Source organism: Schistocerca piceifrons, chromosome 10, assembly GCF_021461385.2.
Source record: "Schistocerca piceifrons isolate TAMUIC-IGC-003096 chromosome 10, iqSchPice1.1, whole genome shotgun sequence".
NCBI lineage: Eukaryota > Metazoa > Arthropoda > Insecta > Orthoptera > Acrididae > Schistocerca > Schistocerca piceifrons.
Genome location: NC_060147.1, coordinates 109,157,159 through 109,181,042, shown reverse-complemented (window position 1 = coordinate 109,181,042; position 23,884 = coordinate 109,157,159). Strand labels below are relative to the sequence as shown.

At 42.5% G+C, this 23,884-nt stretch overlaps 1 non-coding gene across 1 annotated transcript; it reads right to left on the bottom strand.

The window, feature by feature from the left end:
• Window positions 1–7,908: 7,908 nt before the first annotated feature.
• On the bottom strand, window positions 7,909–7,981 carry Trnar-ucu. Its single transcript has one exon. It is a non-coding gene; the product is annotated as a tRNA-Arg (tRNA).
• Between the last annotated feature and the right edge of the window lie 15,903 nt (window positions 7,982–23,884).

The following is a 23,884-nucleotide window of genomic DNA, read 5'->3' as shown; positions in this document are numbered from 1 at the left end:
TTTTCCCCGTCAGCCTTACCGCGGTTAATTTTTTTGTTAAAGCATTTGATTGTTACATGTGAACTCGAAATGCCAAAGAGGAAGTGTTAATTCCAAGAAAAATATTCAGAAGAACATAAAACGAAGGAAAGTGACTATGAAGTAGAATGCGTAATTTGTATGTGCACATGGGGAAAGAGCACATATTAAGAACCATTTAGTTAGCTTGAAGCATAAATCAAACGTGTATTCTGCAAGGGCTTAATAAATTGACAGTTATTTTCTTAAAAATTCATTTAAACACGGAAAATTACACTGAAGCGCCAAAGAAACTGATATAGACATGAAACTTCCGGGCAGATTAAAACTCTGTGCCCGACCGAGACTCGAACTCGGGACCTTTGCCTTTCGCGGGCAAGTGCTCTACCATCTGAGCTACCGAAGCACGACTCACGCCCGGTACTCACAGCTTTACTTCTGCCAGTACCTCGTCTCCTACCTTCCAAACTTTACAGAAGCTCTCCTGCTAGGTTCGCAGGAGAGCTTCTGTAAAGTTTGGAAGGTAGGAGACGAGGTACTGGCAGAAGTAAAGCTGTGAGTACCGGGCGTGAGTCGTGCTTCGGTAGCTCAGATGGTAGAGCACTTGCCCGCGAGGGCAAAGGTCCCGAGTTCGAGTCTCGGTCGGGCACACAGTTTTAATCTGCCAGGAAGTTTCATATCAGCGCACACTCCGCTGCAGAGTGAAAATCTCATTCTGGAAACATCCCCCAGGCTGTGGCTAAGCCATGTCTCCGCAATATCCTTTCTTTCAGGAGTGCTAGTTCTGCTAGGTTCGCAGGAGTGCTTCTGTAAAGTTTGAAAGGTAGGAGACGAGATACTGGCAGAAGTAGAGCTGTGGGTTCCGGGTGTGAGACGTGCTTCGGTAGCTGCGAAAGGCAAAGGTCCCGAGTTCGAGTCTCGGTTGGGCACACAGTTCTAATCTGCCAGGAAGTTTCATATCAGCGCACACTCCGCTGCAGAGTGAAAATCTCATTCTGATACAGACATGCGTATTCAAATACAGAGTCATGCAAATAGGCAGAGAACGGCGCTGCGATCGGCAACGCCTATGTAAGACAAGTATCAGGCGCAGTTGTTAGAGCAGTTGCTGCTGCTACAATAGCAGATTATCAAGATTTAAATCAGTTTGAACGTGGTGTTATAATCGGCGCATAAGCGATGAGACACAGCATCTCCGAGGTGGCGATGAAGGGATTTTTCCGTACGACCATTTCACGAGTGTATATCAGGAATCTGGTAAAACGTCAAATCTCTGACATTGCTGCGGCCGGCAAAGATCCTGCAAGAATGGGACTAACGACGACTGAAGGGAATCGTTCATCGTGGCAGAAGTGCAACCCTTTGTCAAATTGCAGCGCTTTTTAATGTTTGGCCATCAACAAGTGTCAGGGTGCGAACCATTCAACGGAACATCATCCATATGGACTTAGGAGCCGAAGACCTGTTCGTGTACCCTTGATGACTGCACGACACAAAGCTTTACACCTCGCCTTGGTCATCCACTCTTATTATTCCCTCTAGGCTCTCGTACATATTGTATATTACCCGTCTCTCCCTATAGCTTACCCTTATTTTTCTCGGAATTTTGAACATCTTGCACCATGTTACATCGTGGCAGAAGTGCAACCCTTTGTCAAATTGCTGCGCTTTTTAAACCGACAATTTATAAAACAATCGAGAACATCGAGATGACCACATCAGCCGCAGACAAGAAGATGAATACAGTGAAGAACATCGCTGCCACTGCACTTGTCGACGGACCCTGTGTTTTTTGTGGTTGTAGACTTAATTTTAGTATTGACATTAACGATACATTTATTCATGGTAATGGTTGGCTCACTGTAGCCATTGTATGAGGTGGTACCGGTGTTCCGTCAGTCGGCGGCCTTGAAAGTTTTGTTGATAGAGACATCATTGCCTACCGTACCTATCACATAGGAGAACTTGCTAATAAAGACTTTGGTAAATCAGTGTATATGTCACCTTCTGCATTGTCTTTGTATACTCGTAGTAAGAGAAAAATATCTGTAAATGAGTCTGTATTCATTTGGGTTAAAGGCAAAGGTGTATGTGAATATGTAAAATTCGTTGGAGACTGTACTTTCAGGTCAACAAATCCTATGATCGTGCCTTGATTTTCCTTTATTCATGCTTTTTTTAACAGCAACGTTAATTGCCCTTCTCGTGCCTTTACCTTTTCTAAAGCCAAATTGATCGTCATCTAGCACATCCTCAATTTTCTTTTCCATTCTTCTGTGTATTATTCTTGTCAGCAACTTGGATGCATGAGCTGTTAAGCCGATTGTGCGATAATTCTCGCACTTGTCAGCTCTTGCAGTCTTCGGAATTGTGTGCATAATATTTTTCCGAAAGTCAGATGGTATGTCGCCAGACTCATACAGTCTACACACCAAAGTGAATAGTTGTTTTGCTGCCACTTCCCTCAATGGTTTTAGAAATCTGCCTTATTTGACCCTAAGTCCTCCAAAGCTCTTTTAAATTCTGATTCTAATACTGGATCCCCTATCTCTTCTAAATCGACTCCTGTTTTTTCTTGTATCATATCGGACAAATCTTCCCCCTCATAGAGTCTTTCTATGTATTCTTTCCACCTATCTGCCTTCTCCTCTGCATTTAACGGCGGAATTCCCGTTGCACTCTTTATGCCACCCTATTACAGTCCGGAACCGCGCGACGCTACGGTCGCAGGTTCGAATCCTGCCTCGGGCATGGATGTGTGTGATGTCCTTAGGTTAGTTAGGTCCCATTCTGCTCAGAGCCATTTGAACCAACCCTATTACAACAGATAAATCTTCCCCCTCATAGAGGCTTTCAATGTATTCTCTCCTCAGCATTTAACAGCGGAATTCTCGTTGCACTTTATGCTATCACCCTTGCTTTCAATGTCACCGAAGGTTGCTTTGACTTTCCTGTAAGCTGAGTCTGTCCTTCCGACAACCATTTCTTTTTCGATTTCTTCACATTTTTCATGCAGCCATTTCGTCTTAGCTTCCCTGCACTTCCTACTTATTTCATTCCTCAACGACTTGTATTTCTGTATTTCTGAGTTTCTCGGTACATTTTTGTACTTCCTTCTTTCATCGATCAACTGAAGTATTTCTTCTGTGACCCATGATTTCTTCGCAGTTAACTTCTTTGTACCTATGTTTTTCTTTCCAACTTCTGTGATGGTGCGGCGCTTTTTAGAGATGTCCATTCCTCTTTAACTGTACTGCCTACCGAGCTATTTCTTATTACTGTTCCTACAGCCTTAAAGAACATCGAGTGTACCTCGTCATTCCTTAGCACTTCCTAATCCACTACCTTGCGTATTGATTCTTCCTGACTGTCTTAAACTTCAGCCTAGTCTTCATCACTACTATATTGTGATCTGAGTCTGTATCTGCACCTGGGTATACCTTACAATGCAGCATCTGATTTCGGAATCTTTGTCTGTCCGTGATGTAAATATTGAAAATTAGTGGTAAAGTCTTATGGGACCAAACTGCTGAGGTCTTCGGTCCCTAAGCTTAGGCACTATTTAATCTAACTTAAACTAACTTACGCTAAGGACAAAACACACACCCATGCCCGACCGTGACAAGACGCCTCATACCGCGCGGCTACCCAGGGCGGCCGACCTTGATGTAATCTAACTGAAATCTTCCCTTATCACCCGGCCTTTTCCAAGTATATCTCCTTCTCTTGTGATTCATAAACAGAGAATTCGCTATTACTGCGTGAAATTTATAACAGAACTCAATTAGTGTTTATCTACTCTCATTCCTTGTCCCAAGCCCATATTGTCCTGTAACCTTTTCTTCTACTCCTTCCCCATAACTGCATTCCAGTCCCACATGACTATTAGATTTTCATCTCCCTTTACATTATTATTATCTTCTCTCATTCCTTGTGCCAAGCCATATTCTCCTGTAACCTTTTCTTCTACTCCTTCTCCTATAACTGCATTCCAGTCCCACATGACTATTTCATCTCCCTTTACGTACTGTATTACCCTTTAAATATCCTCATACACTTTCTCTATCTTCAGCTTGCAAGTGAGGATATGGGCCCCGTAAAGTCTACGCCTTGCATTAGATCACGTTAGGAATTACCCTTAAATGAATATGCGATGCGGTTTCATGCACAACAGTCAGTGGCCCTCTCTTTTTTGATGAAGAATGAATTAACAGCTAACATGTTGATATGCTACAGCAGTTTGCGGAACCGACATTGAGAGACATGCCGCTTGGTGATTTTCCAACAAGACTGTGCACCACCGCATGGGGGATTGCATGTTGGAGATTTTCTTAATGAAGCGTTTCCTGAGACGGGGACTGGGCGTGATGGAACCACTGCGTGGGTTACAAGAGCACCAGACATAACACCTTTATATTTGTAAATTTTAGATTGCAGCAGTCAGTCGTCCTTGTTTAAATTTTATTATTTTATTAATTCTGAACCAACAGAACTACATCCACGATACATTAGCTCAGATGCATATACAGTATTATTAACAGCAATTCAGTGTATTGGTTGTTTTGCATTTACAAGGAAAATCGGTGTTAAGTGATAATGAGGTTAGTACCCTCTATATCCATAGCGGAATAGCCAAATTGCACCAACCATGCATCTGACTGACATTTGGCGCCATCTATGAACTATTTAGTAAATATGATGAACAACGTACTTATTATGTTTTAATAAAGGCAGATATAATACAAAGATAAAAATACTTAAGCCTTATCAACTAATAGATGTCTACAACACCTGTCTTCTTGTGTCTTATAAATTTTTAAAAAAATTTAAAAAGTTTTACTTATATGACGTAGTTTAGATGTTTTAATAATAATCGGACTCACAGGGAATGAACATGGAAATTTTATTACTTGCCGGCAAATATGAAATAAGTCGGACTACAATGTAAAGGATTTTACTTATTTTTATTTTATGTCACTCTCATGCAAATTTGAAGTAGTTCCCTTGGATTTTATATACGTAGTTCATGTAGATGGCGCACGTAACCAACCGACGTGTTCTCCATTCAGCCTGCCTTCCGGTTCCGCAAACAGTAGTATTCAATGAACTGTGGGTGAAGCCCGATCAACAGGGACTTACATGCTTTGAGCGAAAATAATAGTGGTATGTAATGTACAAACCATATGAGTTAAACCATTACCTGTAACTTTTTATGTACTTCTTGTATTCTTAGCATTGAGAATGGAGAGCTTCTAGCTGAAATCTAGATCTGCATAACAAAATTTAAGAAAGGACGACTGATTGCTGTAATCTATAATTTACAAGTCAATGTAACAGTCGCTGGGTGCAACCGCTTTCCAAATGGAAGGTAACCTAACACCTTTATATTTTTTTTCTTTTTTTTTGGGTCTATGTAAACGATAAGATTTACGCTCCACAAGTACCTGAGCCGGATATATTAAGCTAACGTTACTTTCAGCTACATTAAACTTTCGCCCCGCCCTCCTACTACCATATTTTTTGGCATAAATAATTATTTTACCTTTGAAAGTAACATTATACGATACTCTCTGCTTGTGTTTCATTTCCTGACTACATAATGCAAACGACCACTCAGTAACAGGTCATCAATTATGCAACGAAGCTGAGACTTACAACAGTGCATTGTGACGTATCGAACAATGTATAAATTCCAATAATGTTGCCGAAGTACGACGGATTGAAGGTTGTACCCGAATGTAATGCGCCGTCGTATGTTATGCGGACCCCAATTTTGAATCCTGCACATGGCAAAAAAAAGTAAGCTTTAGATTCGCATAAATATAGTATTCTTTCATTTGTCACAAACCACAAATATATAGGAGTTATAGTTTTTGTAAAATAAATGTTGATAAAAGTGAAAAGACTGCAGGCCCACCTTTCGTAATAAAATGTGGGTCACTTATTTCGAAAGAGGCGGAGATATTACAGTCGCCGGAATTCGGTCAACGTAACTTTCGAAACGACACTGACAAGAAAGCGGTTCTCTCGACGTTATCATCCACACAGTCTACCGACTTCATGCATTAATTTTCACGTAATTTTTTATTCAGTTGAGCCCATCACGATATACGAGAAACTGGCGCCGTTGTGCCGCAGATGCGACGTTGTATGTAAATATGCAGATCAATTAAAAAGAGATATATTTTCCTAAAAAAAGGACTGTAATACTTTTCAATTTCTTCTCGTTGTTTAGCATTTACATGGCGCGTTCTAGTAGTACTTCAGTCTCAAATAAATGGGTATGTTAATCAGCTTCCCGAACTGCGTTCCCCCGAATTGAGCAAATCTAGCGCTGCTATTGGAAGCTGAACTGCCAAACACATGGCAAACATTTATTACCCGACCATATAACGCCGTATTGCTTAAAAGACGATAATTCCAGTACTGTCAAAAGAAATCAGACTTCCGTCCGTAACTGTATGGCCTACTAATAAAAACCAGGCCAGAAAGTACTTCTAAATAAACAAACACCAACAATAGAAACGCCGTGAAATCAAATGCAAAACGATAACGTGAAATTAAAAGTTGTACTGCATCAAATTTTGACATTTCGATACATCACTGTTACCATCGCTAAACTGTCAGTATTTTAGATATTTACATCTACATCTACATTTATACTCCGCAAGCCACCCAACGGTGTGCGGTGGAGGGCACTTTACGTGCCACTGTCATTACCTCCCTTTCCTGTTCCAGTCGCGTATGGTTCGCGGGAGGAACGACTGTCTGAAAGACTCCGTGCGCGCTCTAATCTCTCTAATTTTACATTCGTGATCTCCTCGGGAGGTATAAGTAGGGGGAAGCGATATATTCGATACCTCATCCAGAAACGCACCCTCTCGAAACCTGGCGAGCAATCTACACCGCGATGCAGAGCGCCTCTCTTGCAGAGTATGCCACTTGAGTTTATTAAACATCTCCGTAACGCTATCACGGTTACCAAATAACCCTGTGACGAAACGCGCCGCCCTTCTTTGGATCTTCTCTATCTCCTCCGTCAACCCGATCTGGTACGGATCCCACACTGATGAGCAGTACTCAAGTATAGGTCGAATGAGTGTTTTGTAAGCCACCTCCTTTGTTGATGGACTACATTTTCTAAGCACTCTCCCAATGAATCTCAACCTGGTACCCGCCTTACCAACAATTAATTTTATATGATCGTTCCACTTCAAATCGTTCCGCACGCATACTCCCAGCTATTTTACAGAAGTAACTGCTACCAGTGTTTGTTCCGCTATCATGTAATCATACAATAAAGGATCCTTCTTTCTATGTATTCGCAATACATTACATTTGTCTATGTTAAGGGACAGTTGCCACTCCCTGCACCAAGTGGCTATCCGCTGCAGATCTTCCTGCATTTCGCTACAATTTTCTAATGCTGCAACTTCTCTGTATACTACAGCATCATCCGCGAAAAGCCGCATGGAACTTCCGACACTATCTACTAGGTCATTTATATATATTGTGAAAAGCAATGGTCCCATAACACTCCCCTGTGGCACGCCAGAGGTTACTTTAACGTCTGTAGACGTCTCTCCATTGATATTTGCGAGTAATACGTCAAAACCGCGTAGATCAGGTGATCATGTGAGTTGTTATACACGGCAGGCATCTGCACGAAACACTGCAGTCTAGACCTCAGGGAACCATTTTTGTAAACACCACAAAAATTGTAATAACAACTAAGATATAGGAAACGGAAATGTACTTTTCTGAGGAAGTATTCCTTCCTATGGCCTATTCTGTGACACGAAATCTCAGATATTGGAAGCATTATGTAACATATCTTCTTTATCGCAGTAAATTCATAAAAATGTTATTTGTAAGAAATAAAAATTATTTCATCCCTTGCGGGGATCGAACCCGCGACCTTTGGATTAGAAGTCCAACGCGCTATCCTCTGCGCCAAAGGGACGTTAGTGACGCAATCACCTCTGAAAGTTTATGAACGGTACAAACCAAGCTTGTATTTCGTAAAGTTTGATTTTCCTTTTCTTCCTTCTCTATACCTATTTCCACGATAAATAATGCTTACTCTGCATTAGCTTTGCTCCTAAATGTACCAGTCTGAGAACTGAAACTAAACTGAGACAAAAAATACAGGAATGCTCAATGGCAACGTAAAAAGAGAAAGCGAGTCATTTTCTATACCGACTTCAACGTGACGAATTCAAAGAATATTTCATAAAATTCTGCTTCTGTTTCAGTGGTGGTAATAAAGTGCGATATTGCCGTTACTTCAGTAGCATACTGTACTGAAATCTTTCTTTTTACTCTAACAAATGAAGCAAATACGTATCTTTATGCATCAGGATCAGAAATAATCTACGGTTCTATAATTCATATTCCTTGTGTCAAGGTCGAGATAGAAGTTTACAAAAAGAAAAAAGGTAACAGCTTTTATAACAGCTGCTGTATTGGAGCCATCTCTCTTTATCCCTAACAACAGAAGCTTTTTTTGCGCCATGCCATAGTGCGCGCTCTTTTTAATTTGAAAAAAAAGTACGAACTTTATAACATCTACGTTCAGTATGTTCAGGAAAACGAAATATATAACTCTTGCGCGAGATATCGGCGAAGGGAAAGTAAACATCCAGTATTTACACCAGGAAAACAGCTTTTTAAGAGAGTCTAACGTGAAACCCACATGGCCCTTCCTCCGTTTAGTCAAATTGCATCTAGCTGTATTTTGTTCCACACCACGCTAGGAATGAGATGTCTACAGACAACCGCGTGGCCATGCAGAACTCGCGAGACGTTTAGTATTCTAATTCTGAACGAGAAGGCACAATCCATTGTCTCTGCTTAGCCGAATACGGTAAGAATTTTCCCTTCATGTCAAGATATTAGATCGTTTCTGTAACTCCTGCTGTAGTCCTTGTTAGCCGAATACGGTAAGAATCTTCCCTTCATGTCAAGATAATGGAACGTTTCTGTAGCTCCCGCTGTAGTCATTGGTAACAGTGCTTCGGAGAACAAGCGTTCGCCTTAAATTCATAACTGCCCCGACAATTGTGTCCTCGTCCTGTCAATTCAGCAATGAAATAAGAAGCAGTTGTTTGCAGCTAGCTGTTGACTATAGCGTAGGCGTCCGTTAGAGAGTAGTGTATATTCCCCCCCCCCCTTTTCCGGATAAATTTATGGAGACGCACAAACTTCTCGAGCCTATCGAGCCTATCACACTAAATGTGTATCACGGTCACCGTGACCCATAATTTGTTAAATGCACGTATGTCAGTTTTTAATAAGTCATTATAATACCAACATACTAGGCACAATAAGTAGGAACGTCATTTGAACATGAAAGAAATGCCAAGAGATTGCTAAGATACTTTCTTCCAAAATCGTTAAATCATCGGTTTAAAGGGTTTTTAAGTTTGCAGCATTTCAGCGTCCCCTTGCCACCTGCGACAGTGTAAGCTTCGTACGGAATCAAATGCGAAGAATAAAAATTTGAGCATCGACTTTTAGCAGCTTCCAAACGCACTCGCACATCGTGTAGCAGATATATAGATACGTTCCTGTCCGTCATCTCAAGTTAGCACCACAACTGAACAGTTGGACACAAATAATAAAATGTTGTTCGAATATTCTTCCCTTTTTTAAATCTTTTATACTGTCATTGTCGTGGGATGACTGGTTCCTATAAATATTGTATGCTGAATCTCAATTTTTACTTTGCAACCGTATTTCATTTTCGGTTCTGTATTCTGCCCATGATGTAGGAATAATACAATTTTGTCACCCTGGGGCAGATCACAATCACTTTTCACATAAATATTCTACTTCCCTTGCTTTGAAAACCAACTGGCTCATTGCAAAAGCGCATGACGAAATACATAATAATAATTTTATATTTAAGATCTCATTTTTTTCGTACAACTTTTTTAAGATGAGGAACGATATTTTTAAATGTCGTGCGTGAATAAAGTCAAGTAATTTTATTCTGATGATATTATTATAAATGGCATCGAAACAAATATTGTTATTTTAACTCGGGTGAATGTAGTGACACGCGTGAAAATTATGAAATTGATTAAATTTTGAATATACTGTTTTGTTAGCACTCCGTCTTTAAGCCACGAGTGGCCTACCGGGACCATTCGATCGCGGTGTCATCCTCAAGGAGGATGCGGATAGGAGGGGCGTGGGGTCAGCACACGGATCTTAGTCGTAACAGTTTCTTATTGTATAAAAGCAATAGCTGTACTGTTATTTTACATTACTTCGTCGAAGGATAGAATTCCGAAAATGTGAGGTGCTGGAGAATTCATCTTGAATAATGCAGATCTTAAATTCGAAGTAATGGAGATACGCAAGAAGATAACTACAGATAGTCAGGTTCCGATGGGTTCTAAATAATAAAAAAAGGTATAACCGATATAACGATGAAACAACTGTTTACAGAGCAATTATTACTAAAATATTCAAAGTCATCTTGTTGTTAAATTAATTATATGTGTGTGAATAAATGACAGTACGAAAACAAAGCTAACTGTCACGCCACTCAGATATTACAGACGCAATACCTCAGCTCAAATCACAATTTCCTGACAACATAAAGAATTCTTCATTCACTTTTCACGTCAAAATACATATGGTACAATGTCCACTTTTTTATTACAAGCAGAGTTATTTTCTCCTAACACTGTATTTCATGCAATGTTCGTCACGAGTGAAGCCCGGATTTCGTTTTTTGCCGCCCGGACTTCCAAAGTACATGCTGCGCTCCTCTTTAGCAATTGTTTCGCGGTGCCGACAATTAGACAACAGATAACCAAATCCAATAGTAAGGTCATGGCAAAATGTAAGTAAAGATTCAAGTAAGCAGACTGCGTTGACACTTCATCGAGTACTAAAAAACGTCTGTTGTTGTTGTGGTCGTCAGTCCTGAGACTGGTTTCATGCAGCTCTCCATGCTCTATCCTGTGCAAGCTTCTTCATCTCCCAGTACCTACTGCGACCTACATCCTTCTGAATGTGTTTAGTGTATTCATCTCTTGGTCTCCCTCTACGATTTTTACTCTCCACGCAGCCAGCCAATACTATATTGGTGATCCCTTAATGCCTCAGAACATGTCCTACCAACCGATACCCTCTTCTAGTTAAGTTGTGCCACAAACTTCTCTTCTCCCCAATCCTATTCAATACCTCCTCATTAGTTATGTGATCTACCCATCTAATCTTCAGCATTCTTCTATAGCACCACATTACGATAGCTTCTATTCTCTTTTTGCCCAGACAAAGGTATCGTCCATGTTTCACTTCCATACATGGCTACGCTCCATACAAATACTTTCAGAAACGACTTCCTGACACTTAAATCTATACTCGATGTTAACAAGTTTCTCTTCTTCAGAAACTCTTTCCTTGCCATTGCCAGTCTACATTTTATATCCTCTCTACTTCGACCATGATCAGTTATTTTGCTCCCCAAATAGCAAAACTCCTTTACTACTTTAAGTGTCTCATTTCCTAATCCAATTCCCTCAGCATCACCCGACTTAGTTCGACTACATTCCATTATCCTCGTTTTGCTTTTGTTGATGTTCATCTTATATCCTCCTTTCAAGACCACCCATTCCATTCAACTGCTCTTCCAAGTCCTTTGCTGTCTCTGACAGAATTACAATGTCATCGGCGAACCTCAAGGTTTTTATTTCTTCTCCATGGATTTTAATACCTACTCTGAATTTTTATGTTGTTTCCTTCACTGCTTGCTCAATATACAGATTGAATAACATTGGGGAGAGGCTACAACCCTGTCTCACTGACTTCCCAACCACTGCTTCCCTTTCACGCCCCCTCGACTCTTATGACTGCCATCTGGTTTCTGTACAAATTGTAAATAGCATTTCGCTCCCTATATTTTACCCCTGCCACCTTCAGAATTTGGAAGAGAGTATCCCAGTCAACATTGTCAAAAGCTTTCTCGAAGTCTACAAATGCTAGAAATGTAGGTTTGCCTTTCCTTAATCTTTCTTCTAAGATAAGTCGTAGAGTCAGTATTGCCTCACGCGTTCCAATATTTCTACGGAATCCAGACTGATCTTCCCCGAGGTCGGCTTCTACCAGTTTTTCCATTCGTTTGCAAAGAATTCGCGTTAGTATTTTGCATCCGTGACTTATTAAACTGATTGTCCGGTAATTTTCACATCTGTCAACACCTGCTTTCTTTGAGATTGGAATTATTACATTCTTCTTGACGTCTGATGGTATTTCGCCCGTCTCATACATCTTGCTCTCCAGATGGTAGAGTTTTGTCAGGACTGGCTCTCCCAAGGCCGTCAGTAATTCTTATGGAATTTTGTCTACTCCCGGGGCCTTGTTTCGACTCAGGTCTTTGTGTTCTGTCAAACTCTTCACGCAGTATCGTATCTCCCATTTCATCTTCATCTACATCCTCTTCCATTTCCATAATATTGTCCTCAAGTACATTGCCCTTGTATAGACCCTCTATATACTCCTTTCACCTTTCTGCTTTCCCTTCTTTGCTTAGAACTGGGTTTCCATCTGAGATCTTGATATTCATACAAGTGGCTCTCCTTTCTCCAAAGGTCTCTCTAATTTTCCTGTAGGCAGTATCTATCTTACCCCTAGTGAGATAAGCTTCTACATCCTTACATTTGTCCTCTAGCCATCCCTGCTTAGCCATTTTGCACTTCCTGTCGATCTCATTTTTGAGACGTTTGTTTTCCTTTTTGCCTGCTTCATTTACTGCATTTTTATATTTTCTCCTTTCATCAATTAATTTCAATATTTCTTCCGTCACCCAAGGATTTCTACTAGCCCTCGTCTTTTTACCTACTTGGTCCTCTGCTGCCTTCACTACTTCATCCCTCAGAGCTACCCATTCTTCTTATACTGTATTTCTTTCCCCCATTCCTGTTAATTGTTCCCTTATGCTCTCCCTGAAACTCTGTACAACCTCTGGTTTAGTCAGTTTATCCAGGTCCCATCTCCTTAAATTCCCACCTTTTTGCAATTTCTTCAGTTTTAATCTACAGTTCACAACCAACAGATTGTGGTCAGAGTCCACATCTGCCCCTGGAAATGTCTTACAATTTAAATTCTGGTTCCTAAATCTCTGTCTTACCATTATATAATCCATCTGATACCTTTTAGTATCTCCAGGATTCTTCCATGTATACAACCTTCTTTTTTTATTCTTGAACCAAGTGTTAGCTATGATTAAGTTATGCTCTGTGCAAAATTCTACCAGACGGCTTCCTCTTTCATTTCTTAGCCCCAATCCATATTCACCTACTATGTTTCCTTCTCTCCCTTTTCCTACTCTCGAATTCCAGTCACCCATGACTACTAAATTTTCGTCTCCCTTCACTACCTGAATAATTTCTTTTATCTCATCATACATTTCTTCAATTTCTTCATCATCTGCAGAGCTAGTTGGCATATAAACTTGTACTATTGTAGTAGGCATGGGCTTCGTGTCTATCTTGGCCACAATGACGCGTTCACTATGCTGTTTGTAGTAGCTTACCCTCACTCCTATTTTTTTATTCATTATTAAACCTACTCCTGCATTACCCATATTTGATTTTGTATTTATAAACCTGTATTCACCTGACCAAAAGTCTTGTTCCTCCTGCCACCGAACTTCACTAATTCCCACTATATCTAACTTTAATCTATCCATTTCCCTTTTTAAATTTTCTAATCTACCTGCCCGATTAAGGGATCTGACATTCCACGCTCCGATCCGTAGAGCGCCAGTTTTCTTTCTCCTGATAACGACGTCCTCCTGAGTAGTCCCCGTCCGGAGATCCGAATGGGGGACTATTTTACCTCCGGAATATGTTACCCAAGAGGACGCCATCATCATTTAACCATACTGTAAAGCTGCATGCCCTCGGGAAAAATTATGGCTGTAGTTTCCCCTTGCTTTCAGCTGTTCGCAGTACCAGCACAGTGAGGCCGTTTTGGTTAATGTTACAAGGCCAGACCAGTCAATCATCCAGACTGTTGCCCCTACAACTGCTGAAAAGGCTGCTGCCCCTCTTCGGGAACCACACGTTTGTCTGGCCTCTCAACAGATACCCCTCTGTTGTGGTTGTACCTACGGTACGGCTATCTGTATCGCTGAGGCACACAAGTCTCCCCACCAAAGGCAAGGTCCATTGGTTCTTGGGGGGGGAAGTCTATGTTCACAAATATTGAATTATCGCTTGATAAGATTTCAATTGGGCATAGAGACTGGCAGCTTACTTTGAATGTACAGAAAAGTAAAATTATGTACAACACCTTACGGGCACAGAGGTGTGGTATCCTAAGAGTGCAATTTCACTGAATCACAACTAGAATCAGCCAAGTCGTACAAATATCTGTGCATGTTTAGTGGAGATATAGAATTGAATGATGAGATAATCTTAGTCGTAGCTAAAACAGATAGCAGACTTCGGTTCATTGGTCGGCTACTGCACAAATACAGTCTACAAAGCATACTGCTTACAAATCACGTGTGTCCCATGTAAGAATATTGCTTAAATGTGTGGGATACACCAACGAGAACTATCTGGGGGTACTGAACGTATTCAGCGAGGCGCAACACGAATAGTCACAGGGTTGTTTGACCCATCGGATTGCATCACGAAAAAAATTGGTCAAATGGCTCTGAGCACTATGGGAGGTCATCAGTCCCCTAGAACTTAGAACTAGTTAAACCTAACTAACTTAAGGACATCACACACATCCATGCCTGAGACAGGATTCGAACCTGCGACCACAGCATAGAAAATATGTAACTTGGTTTCTCACAGCAACGCCATATTTCCATTGCCATTCCAATTAAGTTATTCAAACTTTCAACTTAATCAATAAGCAGAAATGTTGCATAGTGATGTTTGCTCACACAAACGGTCGTAGGTGTCTTCCACAAAAAGACAGGTACCATTTTCAAATTGAGGATGCCTGCCAAGGCTTTGCAGAGAGCAAGTGCAATTTGTAGCGAGAAAATCGGTAGTAGGCGCTGGATCAAGGGCTCCTATGAGGAAAGAGACCAAAGACAGACTCGCAAGCAACATGCCGCCAACGCCCTCTCGACTGCAAGTATTTAGATCGCCGCCGCTGACCGGAGGGACTCAGTCACCAGCGCAGTCCCTCGGTCACTAGCTCACTCTCCGGAATGCCAACTCACATTCTAGTTTGGCATCTGCCATTCATCTCATAGCGGAACTTGTACTTCACCAGCAGTGAGGCTAATGTGGAATATTAGGAAGAGCTTCTACCACAACACGAGGACTGTTATTAAAGTTAAGTAGCTGTCTGTTTATGTAAATAAAGAACCCTGTTAATACATGTGTGCACTTGTGTTTTAGAAAGAGGATACCGGCCACCAAACAACATCCTCTCCGGCACAACAGTGGCGACGAGAACTAACTGAGGTTCAGCGTGGACTGTAATCATCCTAGGTAGCGAAACTTGGTAGATATGCTAATGTGTTAATCCAGATCCGATTTAAACTGGAAAAAATCAGTTCCAATGTAGGCCAGCAGGTGCAAATCTGGCGTTGTACAGCATCTTGTCGATGTCTTTGATGCTCATATTGAAATAACTGTGTTAGTGGTAGTTAGTAATAATGTCAACGTTATGCTTCTCTCATTTGTTTGACCTTTCTTGTCCACGTCCCATTCCTAATGCATTACATACGGAAACATTTCTATACGTGTTTCTTGCATTCACAGCGCCACATTTGCATCTAGTGGCCAACATTGGAGGTATTTTTTTTCCAACGAAAATCAGTTGCGCATTAACACATTAGAATATCTACTAAGTTTCGCTGCCATATGATAATTACAGCCCTCACTGGATTTCTGTGAGTAGCTGCACTTCAGTTGCTATCACCCAATAGTAGAACCCACAACGCATCGCTCTGTTAGGGAATGTGAAGACGACATCAGATTAATTACAGTGTGCACAGGGACGTTTAAACAGTCATTCTTTCCGCGCTCCACACGTGACTGGAATGGAAAGAAACCTTAAAACTGATGCAATAGGATGTACCCTCCGCCACGCACTTCAGTGTTTCCGCTCTATGTACGTAAATACAGATAAATCAACAAGGAGAGAGCATTGAGGTATTTTCCTATATGATTTGCGAGTCTCGTTCTGTTAAGTATGTATAACATTTTTTTTTTTCTGAAAACTGGTTGGTTTTATTCAGGATTCCAATACACCACATTATTCCATATTTGTTTGGCTATCCATTCAAGGCGACAGCCTTACGCCTCTTTACTGCGAGGGCCTGTATGTCCCCATGGAGCCACCGTTTTGCTGCATCAGTAAGCTCCCCATCTATCACGTACTGCTTCCCGTGGAGTGCATCCTTCGTTGGGCCGAACAGGTGGAAGTCGGAAGGTGCGAGATCCAGTCTGTAGGTTGGATGAGGAAGAACAGTCCAATGAAGTTCTGTGAGCTCCTCTCAGGTGCTCAGACTTGTGTAAGGCCTTGCGTTGTCATGGAGAAAGAGAAATTTGTTTGCATTTTTGTGGCTAGGAATACGCTGAAATCGTTTCTCCAATTTCCTGAGGCTAGCACAATACACTTGCGAGTTGATCATTGCTCTATGAGGGTGGACGAGTGTGTCAGCACTACCAACAGATATGTCCAGTCGTGCTGCAAGGTGTTTGAAATCCGTGTAACCTCGATTGAGAGTGTCTGCATGTTCGAAGGTTGCAGGAGTCTCAGGTATGTGTGGTTGGCCAGCACACGAGACATCGGACAGGCTTGCGGGACCTTACAATTTTGACAGTCGTCTCACCAAACGACTTACCCTGCTTTTGTTCACTGGCAGGTCTCCGTGTACATTCTGTTAGTGCCTATGCATATCTGTGATGCCCTGGTGTGAGCTGTCGCCAGCACTCTGATCGGCAAGGAAGCTGCGAGAAGATCGATAATAGGCACCAGAGCAAGGGAACCTATCAGGAAAGAGGTCAAAGACAGACTCACAGGAACCGTGCCGCCAACGCCCTCTCGGCCGCCAGTATTTAGATCGCCGATTCAGACCGAAGGGCCAGTCTGTCACAGTTTCAGTCGAGTCATCAGTAGCAGACCAGTCACAGGCAGCCGCAGACAGTCAGAGTGTGTCTCAGGGAGCACGTCGCGACCAGAGTAGTGTAGATAGCGGGAGTTGTATCATCAGCAGTGAAGCTAAAGTGGACTATTACAGAAGAGCTTGTACCACAACACCTGGACTATCTTGAGTAGCTTCCTGTTTATGTTAATAAAAGCGTGCAGTTATGTTATATAAAGAGAATAATGGCCACCAAACAACCTCCTCTTCGCATGATACAAGCCTACGGTGACTTGCGGAGAGTGTACACTACTGGCCATTAAAATTGCTACACCAAGAAGAAATGCAGGTGATAAACGGGTATTCATTGGACAAATATATTATACTAGAACTGACATGTGATTACATTTTCACGCAATTTGGGTGCGTAGATCCTGAGAAATCAGTACCCAGAACAACCACCTCTGGCCGTAATAACGGCCTTGATACGCCGTGGGCATTGAGTCAAACAGAGCTCGGATGGCTTGTACAGGTACAGCTGCCCATGCAGCTTCAACACGATACCACAGTTCATCAAGAGTAGTGACTGGCGTATTGTGGCGAGCCAGTTGCTCGGCCACCATTGACCAGACTTTTCATTTGGTGAGAGATGTGGAGAATGTGCTGGCCAGGGCAGCAGTCGAACGTTTTCTGTATCCAGAAAGGCCCGTACAGGACCTGCAACATGCGGTCCTGCATTATCCTGCTGAAATGTAGGGTTTCGCAGGGATCGAATGAACGGTAGTGCCACGGGTCGTAACACATCTGAAATGTGACATCCACTGTTCAAAGTGCCGTCAGTGCGAACAAGAGGCGACCGAATCGTGTAACAAATAACATCACGCTGGGTGATACGCCAGTATGGCGATCACGAATACACGCTTCGAATGTGCGTTCACCGCGATGTCGCCAAACAAGGACGCGATCATCATGATGCTGTAAGCAGAACCTGGATTCATCCGAAAAAAATGACGTTTTGCCATTCGTGCACCCAGGTTCGTCGTTGAGTACACCATCGCTAGCGCTCCTGTATGTGATGCAGCGTCAAGGGTAACCGCAGCCATGGTTTCCGAGCTGATAGTCCATGCTGCTGCAGACGTCGTCGAACTGTTCGTGCATATGGTTGTTGTCTTGCGATCGTCCCCATCTGTTCACTCAGGGATCGAGACGTGGCTGCACGATTCGTTACAGCCATGCGGATAAGACTGCTAGTGATACGAGGCCGTTGGGGTCCAGGAAGAAGTTACGTATTACCCTCCTGAACCCACCGATTCCATATTGTGCTAACAGTCATTGGACCTCGACCAACGCGAGCAGCAATGTCGCGATACGATAAACAGCAATCGCGATAGGCTACAATCCGACCTTTATCAAAGTCGGAAACGTGATGGTACGCATTTCTCCTCCTTACACGAGGCATCACAACGTTTCACCAGACAACGCCGGTCAACTGCTGTTTGTGTATGAGAAATCGGTTGGAAACTTTCCTCACGTCAGCTCATTGTAGGTGTCGTCACCGTCGCCAACCTTGTGTGAATGCTCTGAAAAGCTAATCATTTGCACATCACAGCATCTTCCTGTCGGTTAAATTTCGCTTCTGTAGCAAGTCATCTTCGTGGTGTAGCAATTTTAATGGAAAGTTGTGTATGTTGATGTAGATGTAATTTCTATGAATCTTGGATGACCACTTGAGCATTCTGCTACCATTCTTGTAACGCCCTCAACGCAACTTTACTGCTTTTGATAAAGTCATTTTATGTCTGTATTTTAATGTGTATCAGAGGACCGGTTCCCGTTTATTTGAGACGTGCTTTCTTCGGTAAATCGTATTCGTCACAATTCTGTCTTCTACATCAGTTAGAGGCGTTAGAATAGAACCCTTTCATTAATTATTCATTATCTATTATTTCATATTCCTGTGTACTTTAGTAATTCGCAATTCTAGCCAATATGTGGCTATTTGACTGCTGGACCACAGCTACAGCTGCAGGGAGTTAGCTGCTGTTCACGAAGCAGACGTGTGTGGCTCAATCCTATGCGTTATCGAGCTAATCTTTGTAAACAGAGGCCTACATAACCTAGTTACCTGAAGTACGAGAAACTGCTTTGCTCGTATGGACTGCTTGTTAGAGAAATAGTTTCAACTTCAATTATTTGAAATTAATCGAGTTGTTAGGTCTGCTTGTTAGCAGTGTTACCTTACTACATATTTTGGTGGCCAGCTGATCGAGGTGAAACTTAACTGTGCCATCAGCAGCTCTATGAGTCAAGTTCAGTATTGCCACATAACTTCTTGCTGACAATACTGGACAGCTGCCTTAGATTCTCTGCAGTGTAGTACATTTATTGCCAACAATTGTGCAACGTAGATATCATTTTACTCATTATGTTCTGTTTCAGGGGTCCCGAAGTAAAACTGGAGGGGCTCATTACAGTACTTCGTGGCGACCCAGCTTCACAGCTGCACAAACCTGGACTGTCAGCTATGTTTGTTAGGGAGAACTGAACAGTGTACATGCCAACTATTGCAAGCCTTCAGGAGAACACACGAGTGAACCTTAAAAAGACACTCGGGGAACTTGCTCTGGAGATCGCTTATGAGGTGAGTTACAGTGTTTATTACAAATACCCCTCCTGTTTGCAGTGTAGTAGGGCAAACTTGTTTTAAAAAGAACAATTTTTTCTTTCGTATATCTTACTCTTTAATATTACTAGTTTCTTGTTGCCCATTTTCTTAGCTATAGAATTTGTGTCTGAATGCAGGTGTGTGTGTGTGTGTGTGTGTGAGAGAGAGAGAGAGAGAGAGAGAGAGAGAGAGAGAGAGAGAGAGAGGGAGAGTCAGTGCGCGCATAGTGCCATCCTTGTTAGCGCACCTGACTTACTGTTTTGTCGTAATGGGAATGAACTATGGACTACAGCTCTGATGCCCAAAAAATGGATCTTTCTTTTGGGTAGCTCTCACAATTTAAAATAACTGTCTGAAACACACAGTCGAAGGATCTGTGAAAGTGACTCATTACAATTATTTGGAATTTCCGGTAGGCAGAGCGAAAAGGATGTATTAAAAGAAGACCAGGGACCTACGAGTTACTCGATTACGAACTGTGATATTAAAGTATCTTTTTTATGTTGCTCTATCGTGAATCCCTCAGTGACAGTGTGTATGAGCAGCAACAAGGGAGGTCGAATCGTTTACAAGGACTGTCTGGATACACACTGAAGCGCCAAGGGAACTGGTATAGGTATGCGTATCAAATGCAGAGATAGGTAAACAGGCAGAATACGGCGCTGCGGTCGGCAACATCTATATAAGACAACAAATGTCTGGCGCAGTTGTTAGATCGGTTAATCCTGCTACAGTGGCAACTTATCAAAATTCAAGCGAGTTTGAACGTGGTGTTACAGTCGGTGCACGAGTGATGAAGAGCCGATTTTCCCGTATGACCATTTCATGAGTGAATCGCGAATATCAGGAGTCCGGTGAAACATCAAATCTCCGACATCGATGCGGCCGGAAAAAGATCCTGCAAGACTAGGACCAAGGACGACTGAAGAGAATCGTTCAACTTGAGTGAAGTGCAACCCTTCCGCAAATTGCTGCAGATTTCAATGCTGGACCATCAGGTGTCAGCGTGCGAACCATTCAACGAAACATCATCGATATGGGAGTTCGGAGCCGAACGTCCACTCGTGTACCCTTGATGACTGCACGAGATAAAGCTTTGCGCCTCGCCTGGGTCCATCAACAACGACATTGTACTGTTGATGACTGGAAACATGTTGCCTAGTCCGACGAGTCTCGTTTCAAATTGTATCGAGCTGATGGAAGTGTACGAGTATGAATCCATGAACCCTGCATGTCGCCGGCCGGTGTGGCCGTGCGGTTCTAGGCGCTTCAGTCTGGAACCGCGTGACCGCTACGGTCGCAGGTTTGGATCCTGCCTCGGGCATGGGTGTGTGTGATGTCCTTAGGTTGGTTAGGTTTAAGTAGTTCTAAGTTCTAGGGGACTGATGACCACAGATGTTAAGTCCCATAGTGCTCAGAGCCATTTTGAACCCTGCATGTCAGCAGGAGACTGTTAAAGCTGGTGGAGGCTCAGTGATGGTGTGAGGCTTGTGCAGTTGGAGTAATATGGAACCCCTGATACGTCCTGTCTGATCACCTGCATCCATTCATGTCCATTCTGCATTCCGACGCACTTGGGCAATTCCAGCATGACAATGCGACACCCCATACGTCTAGAATTACTACAGAGTGGCGCCAGGAACATTCTTCTGAGTTTAAACACTTACACTGGCCACCAAGCTCACCAGACACGAACATTAGTGAGCATATCTGGCATGCCTTGCAATGTGCTGTTCAGAAGAGATCTCCATCCTCTAGTCCTCTTACGGATTTATGAACAGCCGTACAGCATTCATGTTGTCAGTTACCTCCAGCACTACTTCAGTCATTAGTCGAGCCCATGCCATGTCGCCCTGCGGCACTTTTGCGTGCTCCCGGGGGACCTACACGATATTAGGCAGGTGTACCAGTTTCCTTGGCTCTTCGATGTATGTAGACGTTGTTGTTGCCTATAATTCTAACTATGGTAAAAACTTGGGATACCTGTACGTTACCTTAAAGACTTCGGTCGTTTGATCAGCTACAGTACACATTGTGTCTCATGTGCCTTGGCCACACCAAATAACTTTCTTTTTTGTCCAGAAGAATAATAAAAAAACGTATCAAGCTAGTGTTGTTTAGATACCAGACGGATATAAACCAGTATGGTTGCCCTATTTGTAACACTGTTTGTTGCGTGTAATATGTCCAGATTACACAGTTGTTAGGTCAGGTTAGTGCGGGACTAGGCAGTTGGAGCCGTTTCGCACCCAGGTGCTGCCTCTGCTGACGTCATCTGCCGAGCTCCAGTTTAAGCAACAGACGCAAAGTGTTCGCCACAGAGAGTAGATTAGGCTCTCCGCTCTTTGCGTCACTGCGCGATTCCCGGACGCTAAACGTGGCTCTTGCTAATGACACGCGGCGCCACTCCATTATCCGGCCATTAGCGGCAATGCGCAGGCTGCTAAACCAGAATCTCGCAAGTCTGCCTTACTCTGTTCAGGGTAGTGCTTCTCTGTTTCTGACTCAAGAAACTAACCCGATTTAGTACTGGATACAAAATTTCCAAGCAGGCGTTACACAGTTTTATCCTGCATCGAAAGTCTTGTACAGGCTCTTGAGTAATGCGTGCCCCAGGGAAGTGTAATCACTCTCTGTGTGATACACTATCTGAAACCTGATAGTTGATAACATCTCAACGTCTGTGGAGGAATGGAAAACCATTCTTCCTCAAGAGCCGAAAACAGAAGCTAGTGACGTTGGACATCGGTATCTGGAGACAATTCGACGTTGTAACTCTTCCCAAACGTGTTCCATTCGCGTCAAGACGGGATTCTAGGAAGGTAAGTTCATGCAGTAAATGAAGCGGGCAAAAAGGAATACAAACATCTCAAAAATGAGATCGACAGGAAGTGCAAAATGGTTAAGCAGGGATGGCTAGAGGACAAATGTATGGATGTAGAGGCTTATCTCACTAGGGGTAAGATAGATACTGCCTACAGGAAAATTAAAGAGACCTTTGGAGAAAAGAGAGCCACTTGTATGAATTCCAAGAACTCAGATGGAAACCCAGTTCTAAGCAAAGAAGGGAAAGCAGAAAGGTGGAAGGAGTATATACAGGCTCTATACAAGGGCGATGTACTTGAGGACAATATTATGGAAATGGAAGAGGATGAAGATGAAATGGGAGATAGGATACTGCGTGAGGAGTTTTACAGAACACTGAAAGACCTGAGTCGAAACAAGGACCCGGGAGTAGACAACATTCCAGTAGAACTACTGATAGCCTTGGGAGAGCCAACCCTGACAAAACTCTACCATCTGGTGAGCAAGATGTATGAAACAGGAGAAATATCCTCAGACTTCAAGAAGAATATAATAATTCCAATCCCAAAGAAAGCAGGTGTTGACAAACGTGAAAATTACCGAACTATCAGTTTAATAAGTCACAGCTGAAAAATACTAACGCGAATTCCTTACAGACAAATGGAAAAACTGATAGAAGCCGACCTCGCGGAAGATCAGTTTGGATTCCGTAGAAATGTTGGAACACGTGAGGCAATACTGACTCTACGACTTATCTTAGAAGACAGATTAAGGAAAGGCAAACCTACGTTTCTAGCATTTGTAGACTTCGAGAAAGCTTTTGACAATGTTGACTGGAATATTCTTTCATATTCTGAAGGTGGCAGGGGTAAAACACAGGGAGCGAAAGTCTATTTACAGTTTGTACAGAAACCAGATGGCAGTTATAAGAGTCGAGGGACGTGAAAGGGAAGCAGTGGTTGGGAAGGGAGTGAGACAGGGTTGTAGCCTCTCCCCGATGTTATTCAATCTATATATTGAGCAAGCAGTGAAGGAAACAAAAGAAAAATTCGGAGTAGGTATTAAAATCCATGGAGAAGAAATAAAAACTTTGAGGTTCGCCGATGACATTGTAATTCTGTCAGAGACAGCAATGGACTTGGAAGAGCAGTAGAGAGGATATAAAATGTAGACTGGCAATGGCAAGGAAAGCGTTTCTGAAGAAGAGAAATTTGTTAACATCGAGTATAGATTTAAGTGTCAGGAAGTCGTTTCTGAAAGTATTTGTATGGAGTGTAGCCATGTATGGAAGTGAAACATGGACGATAAATAGTTTGGAC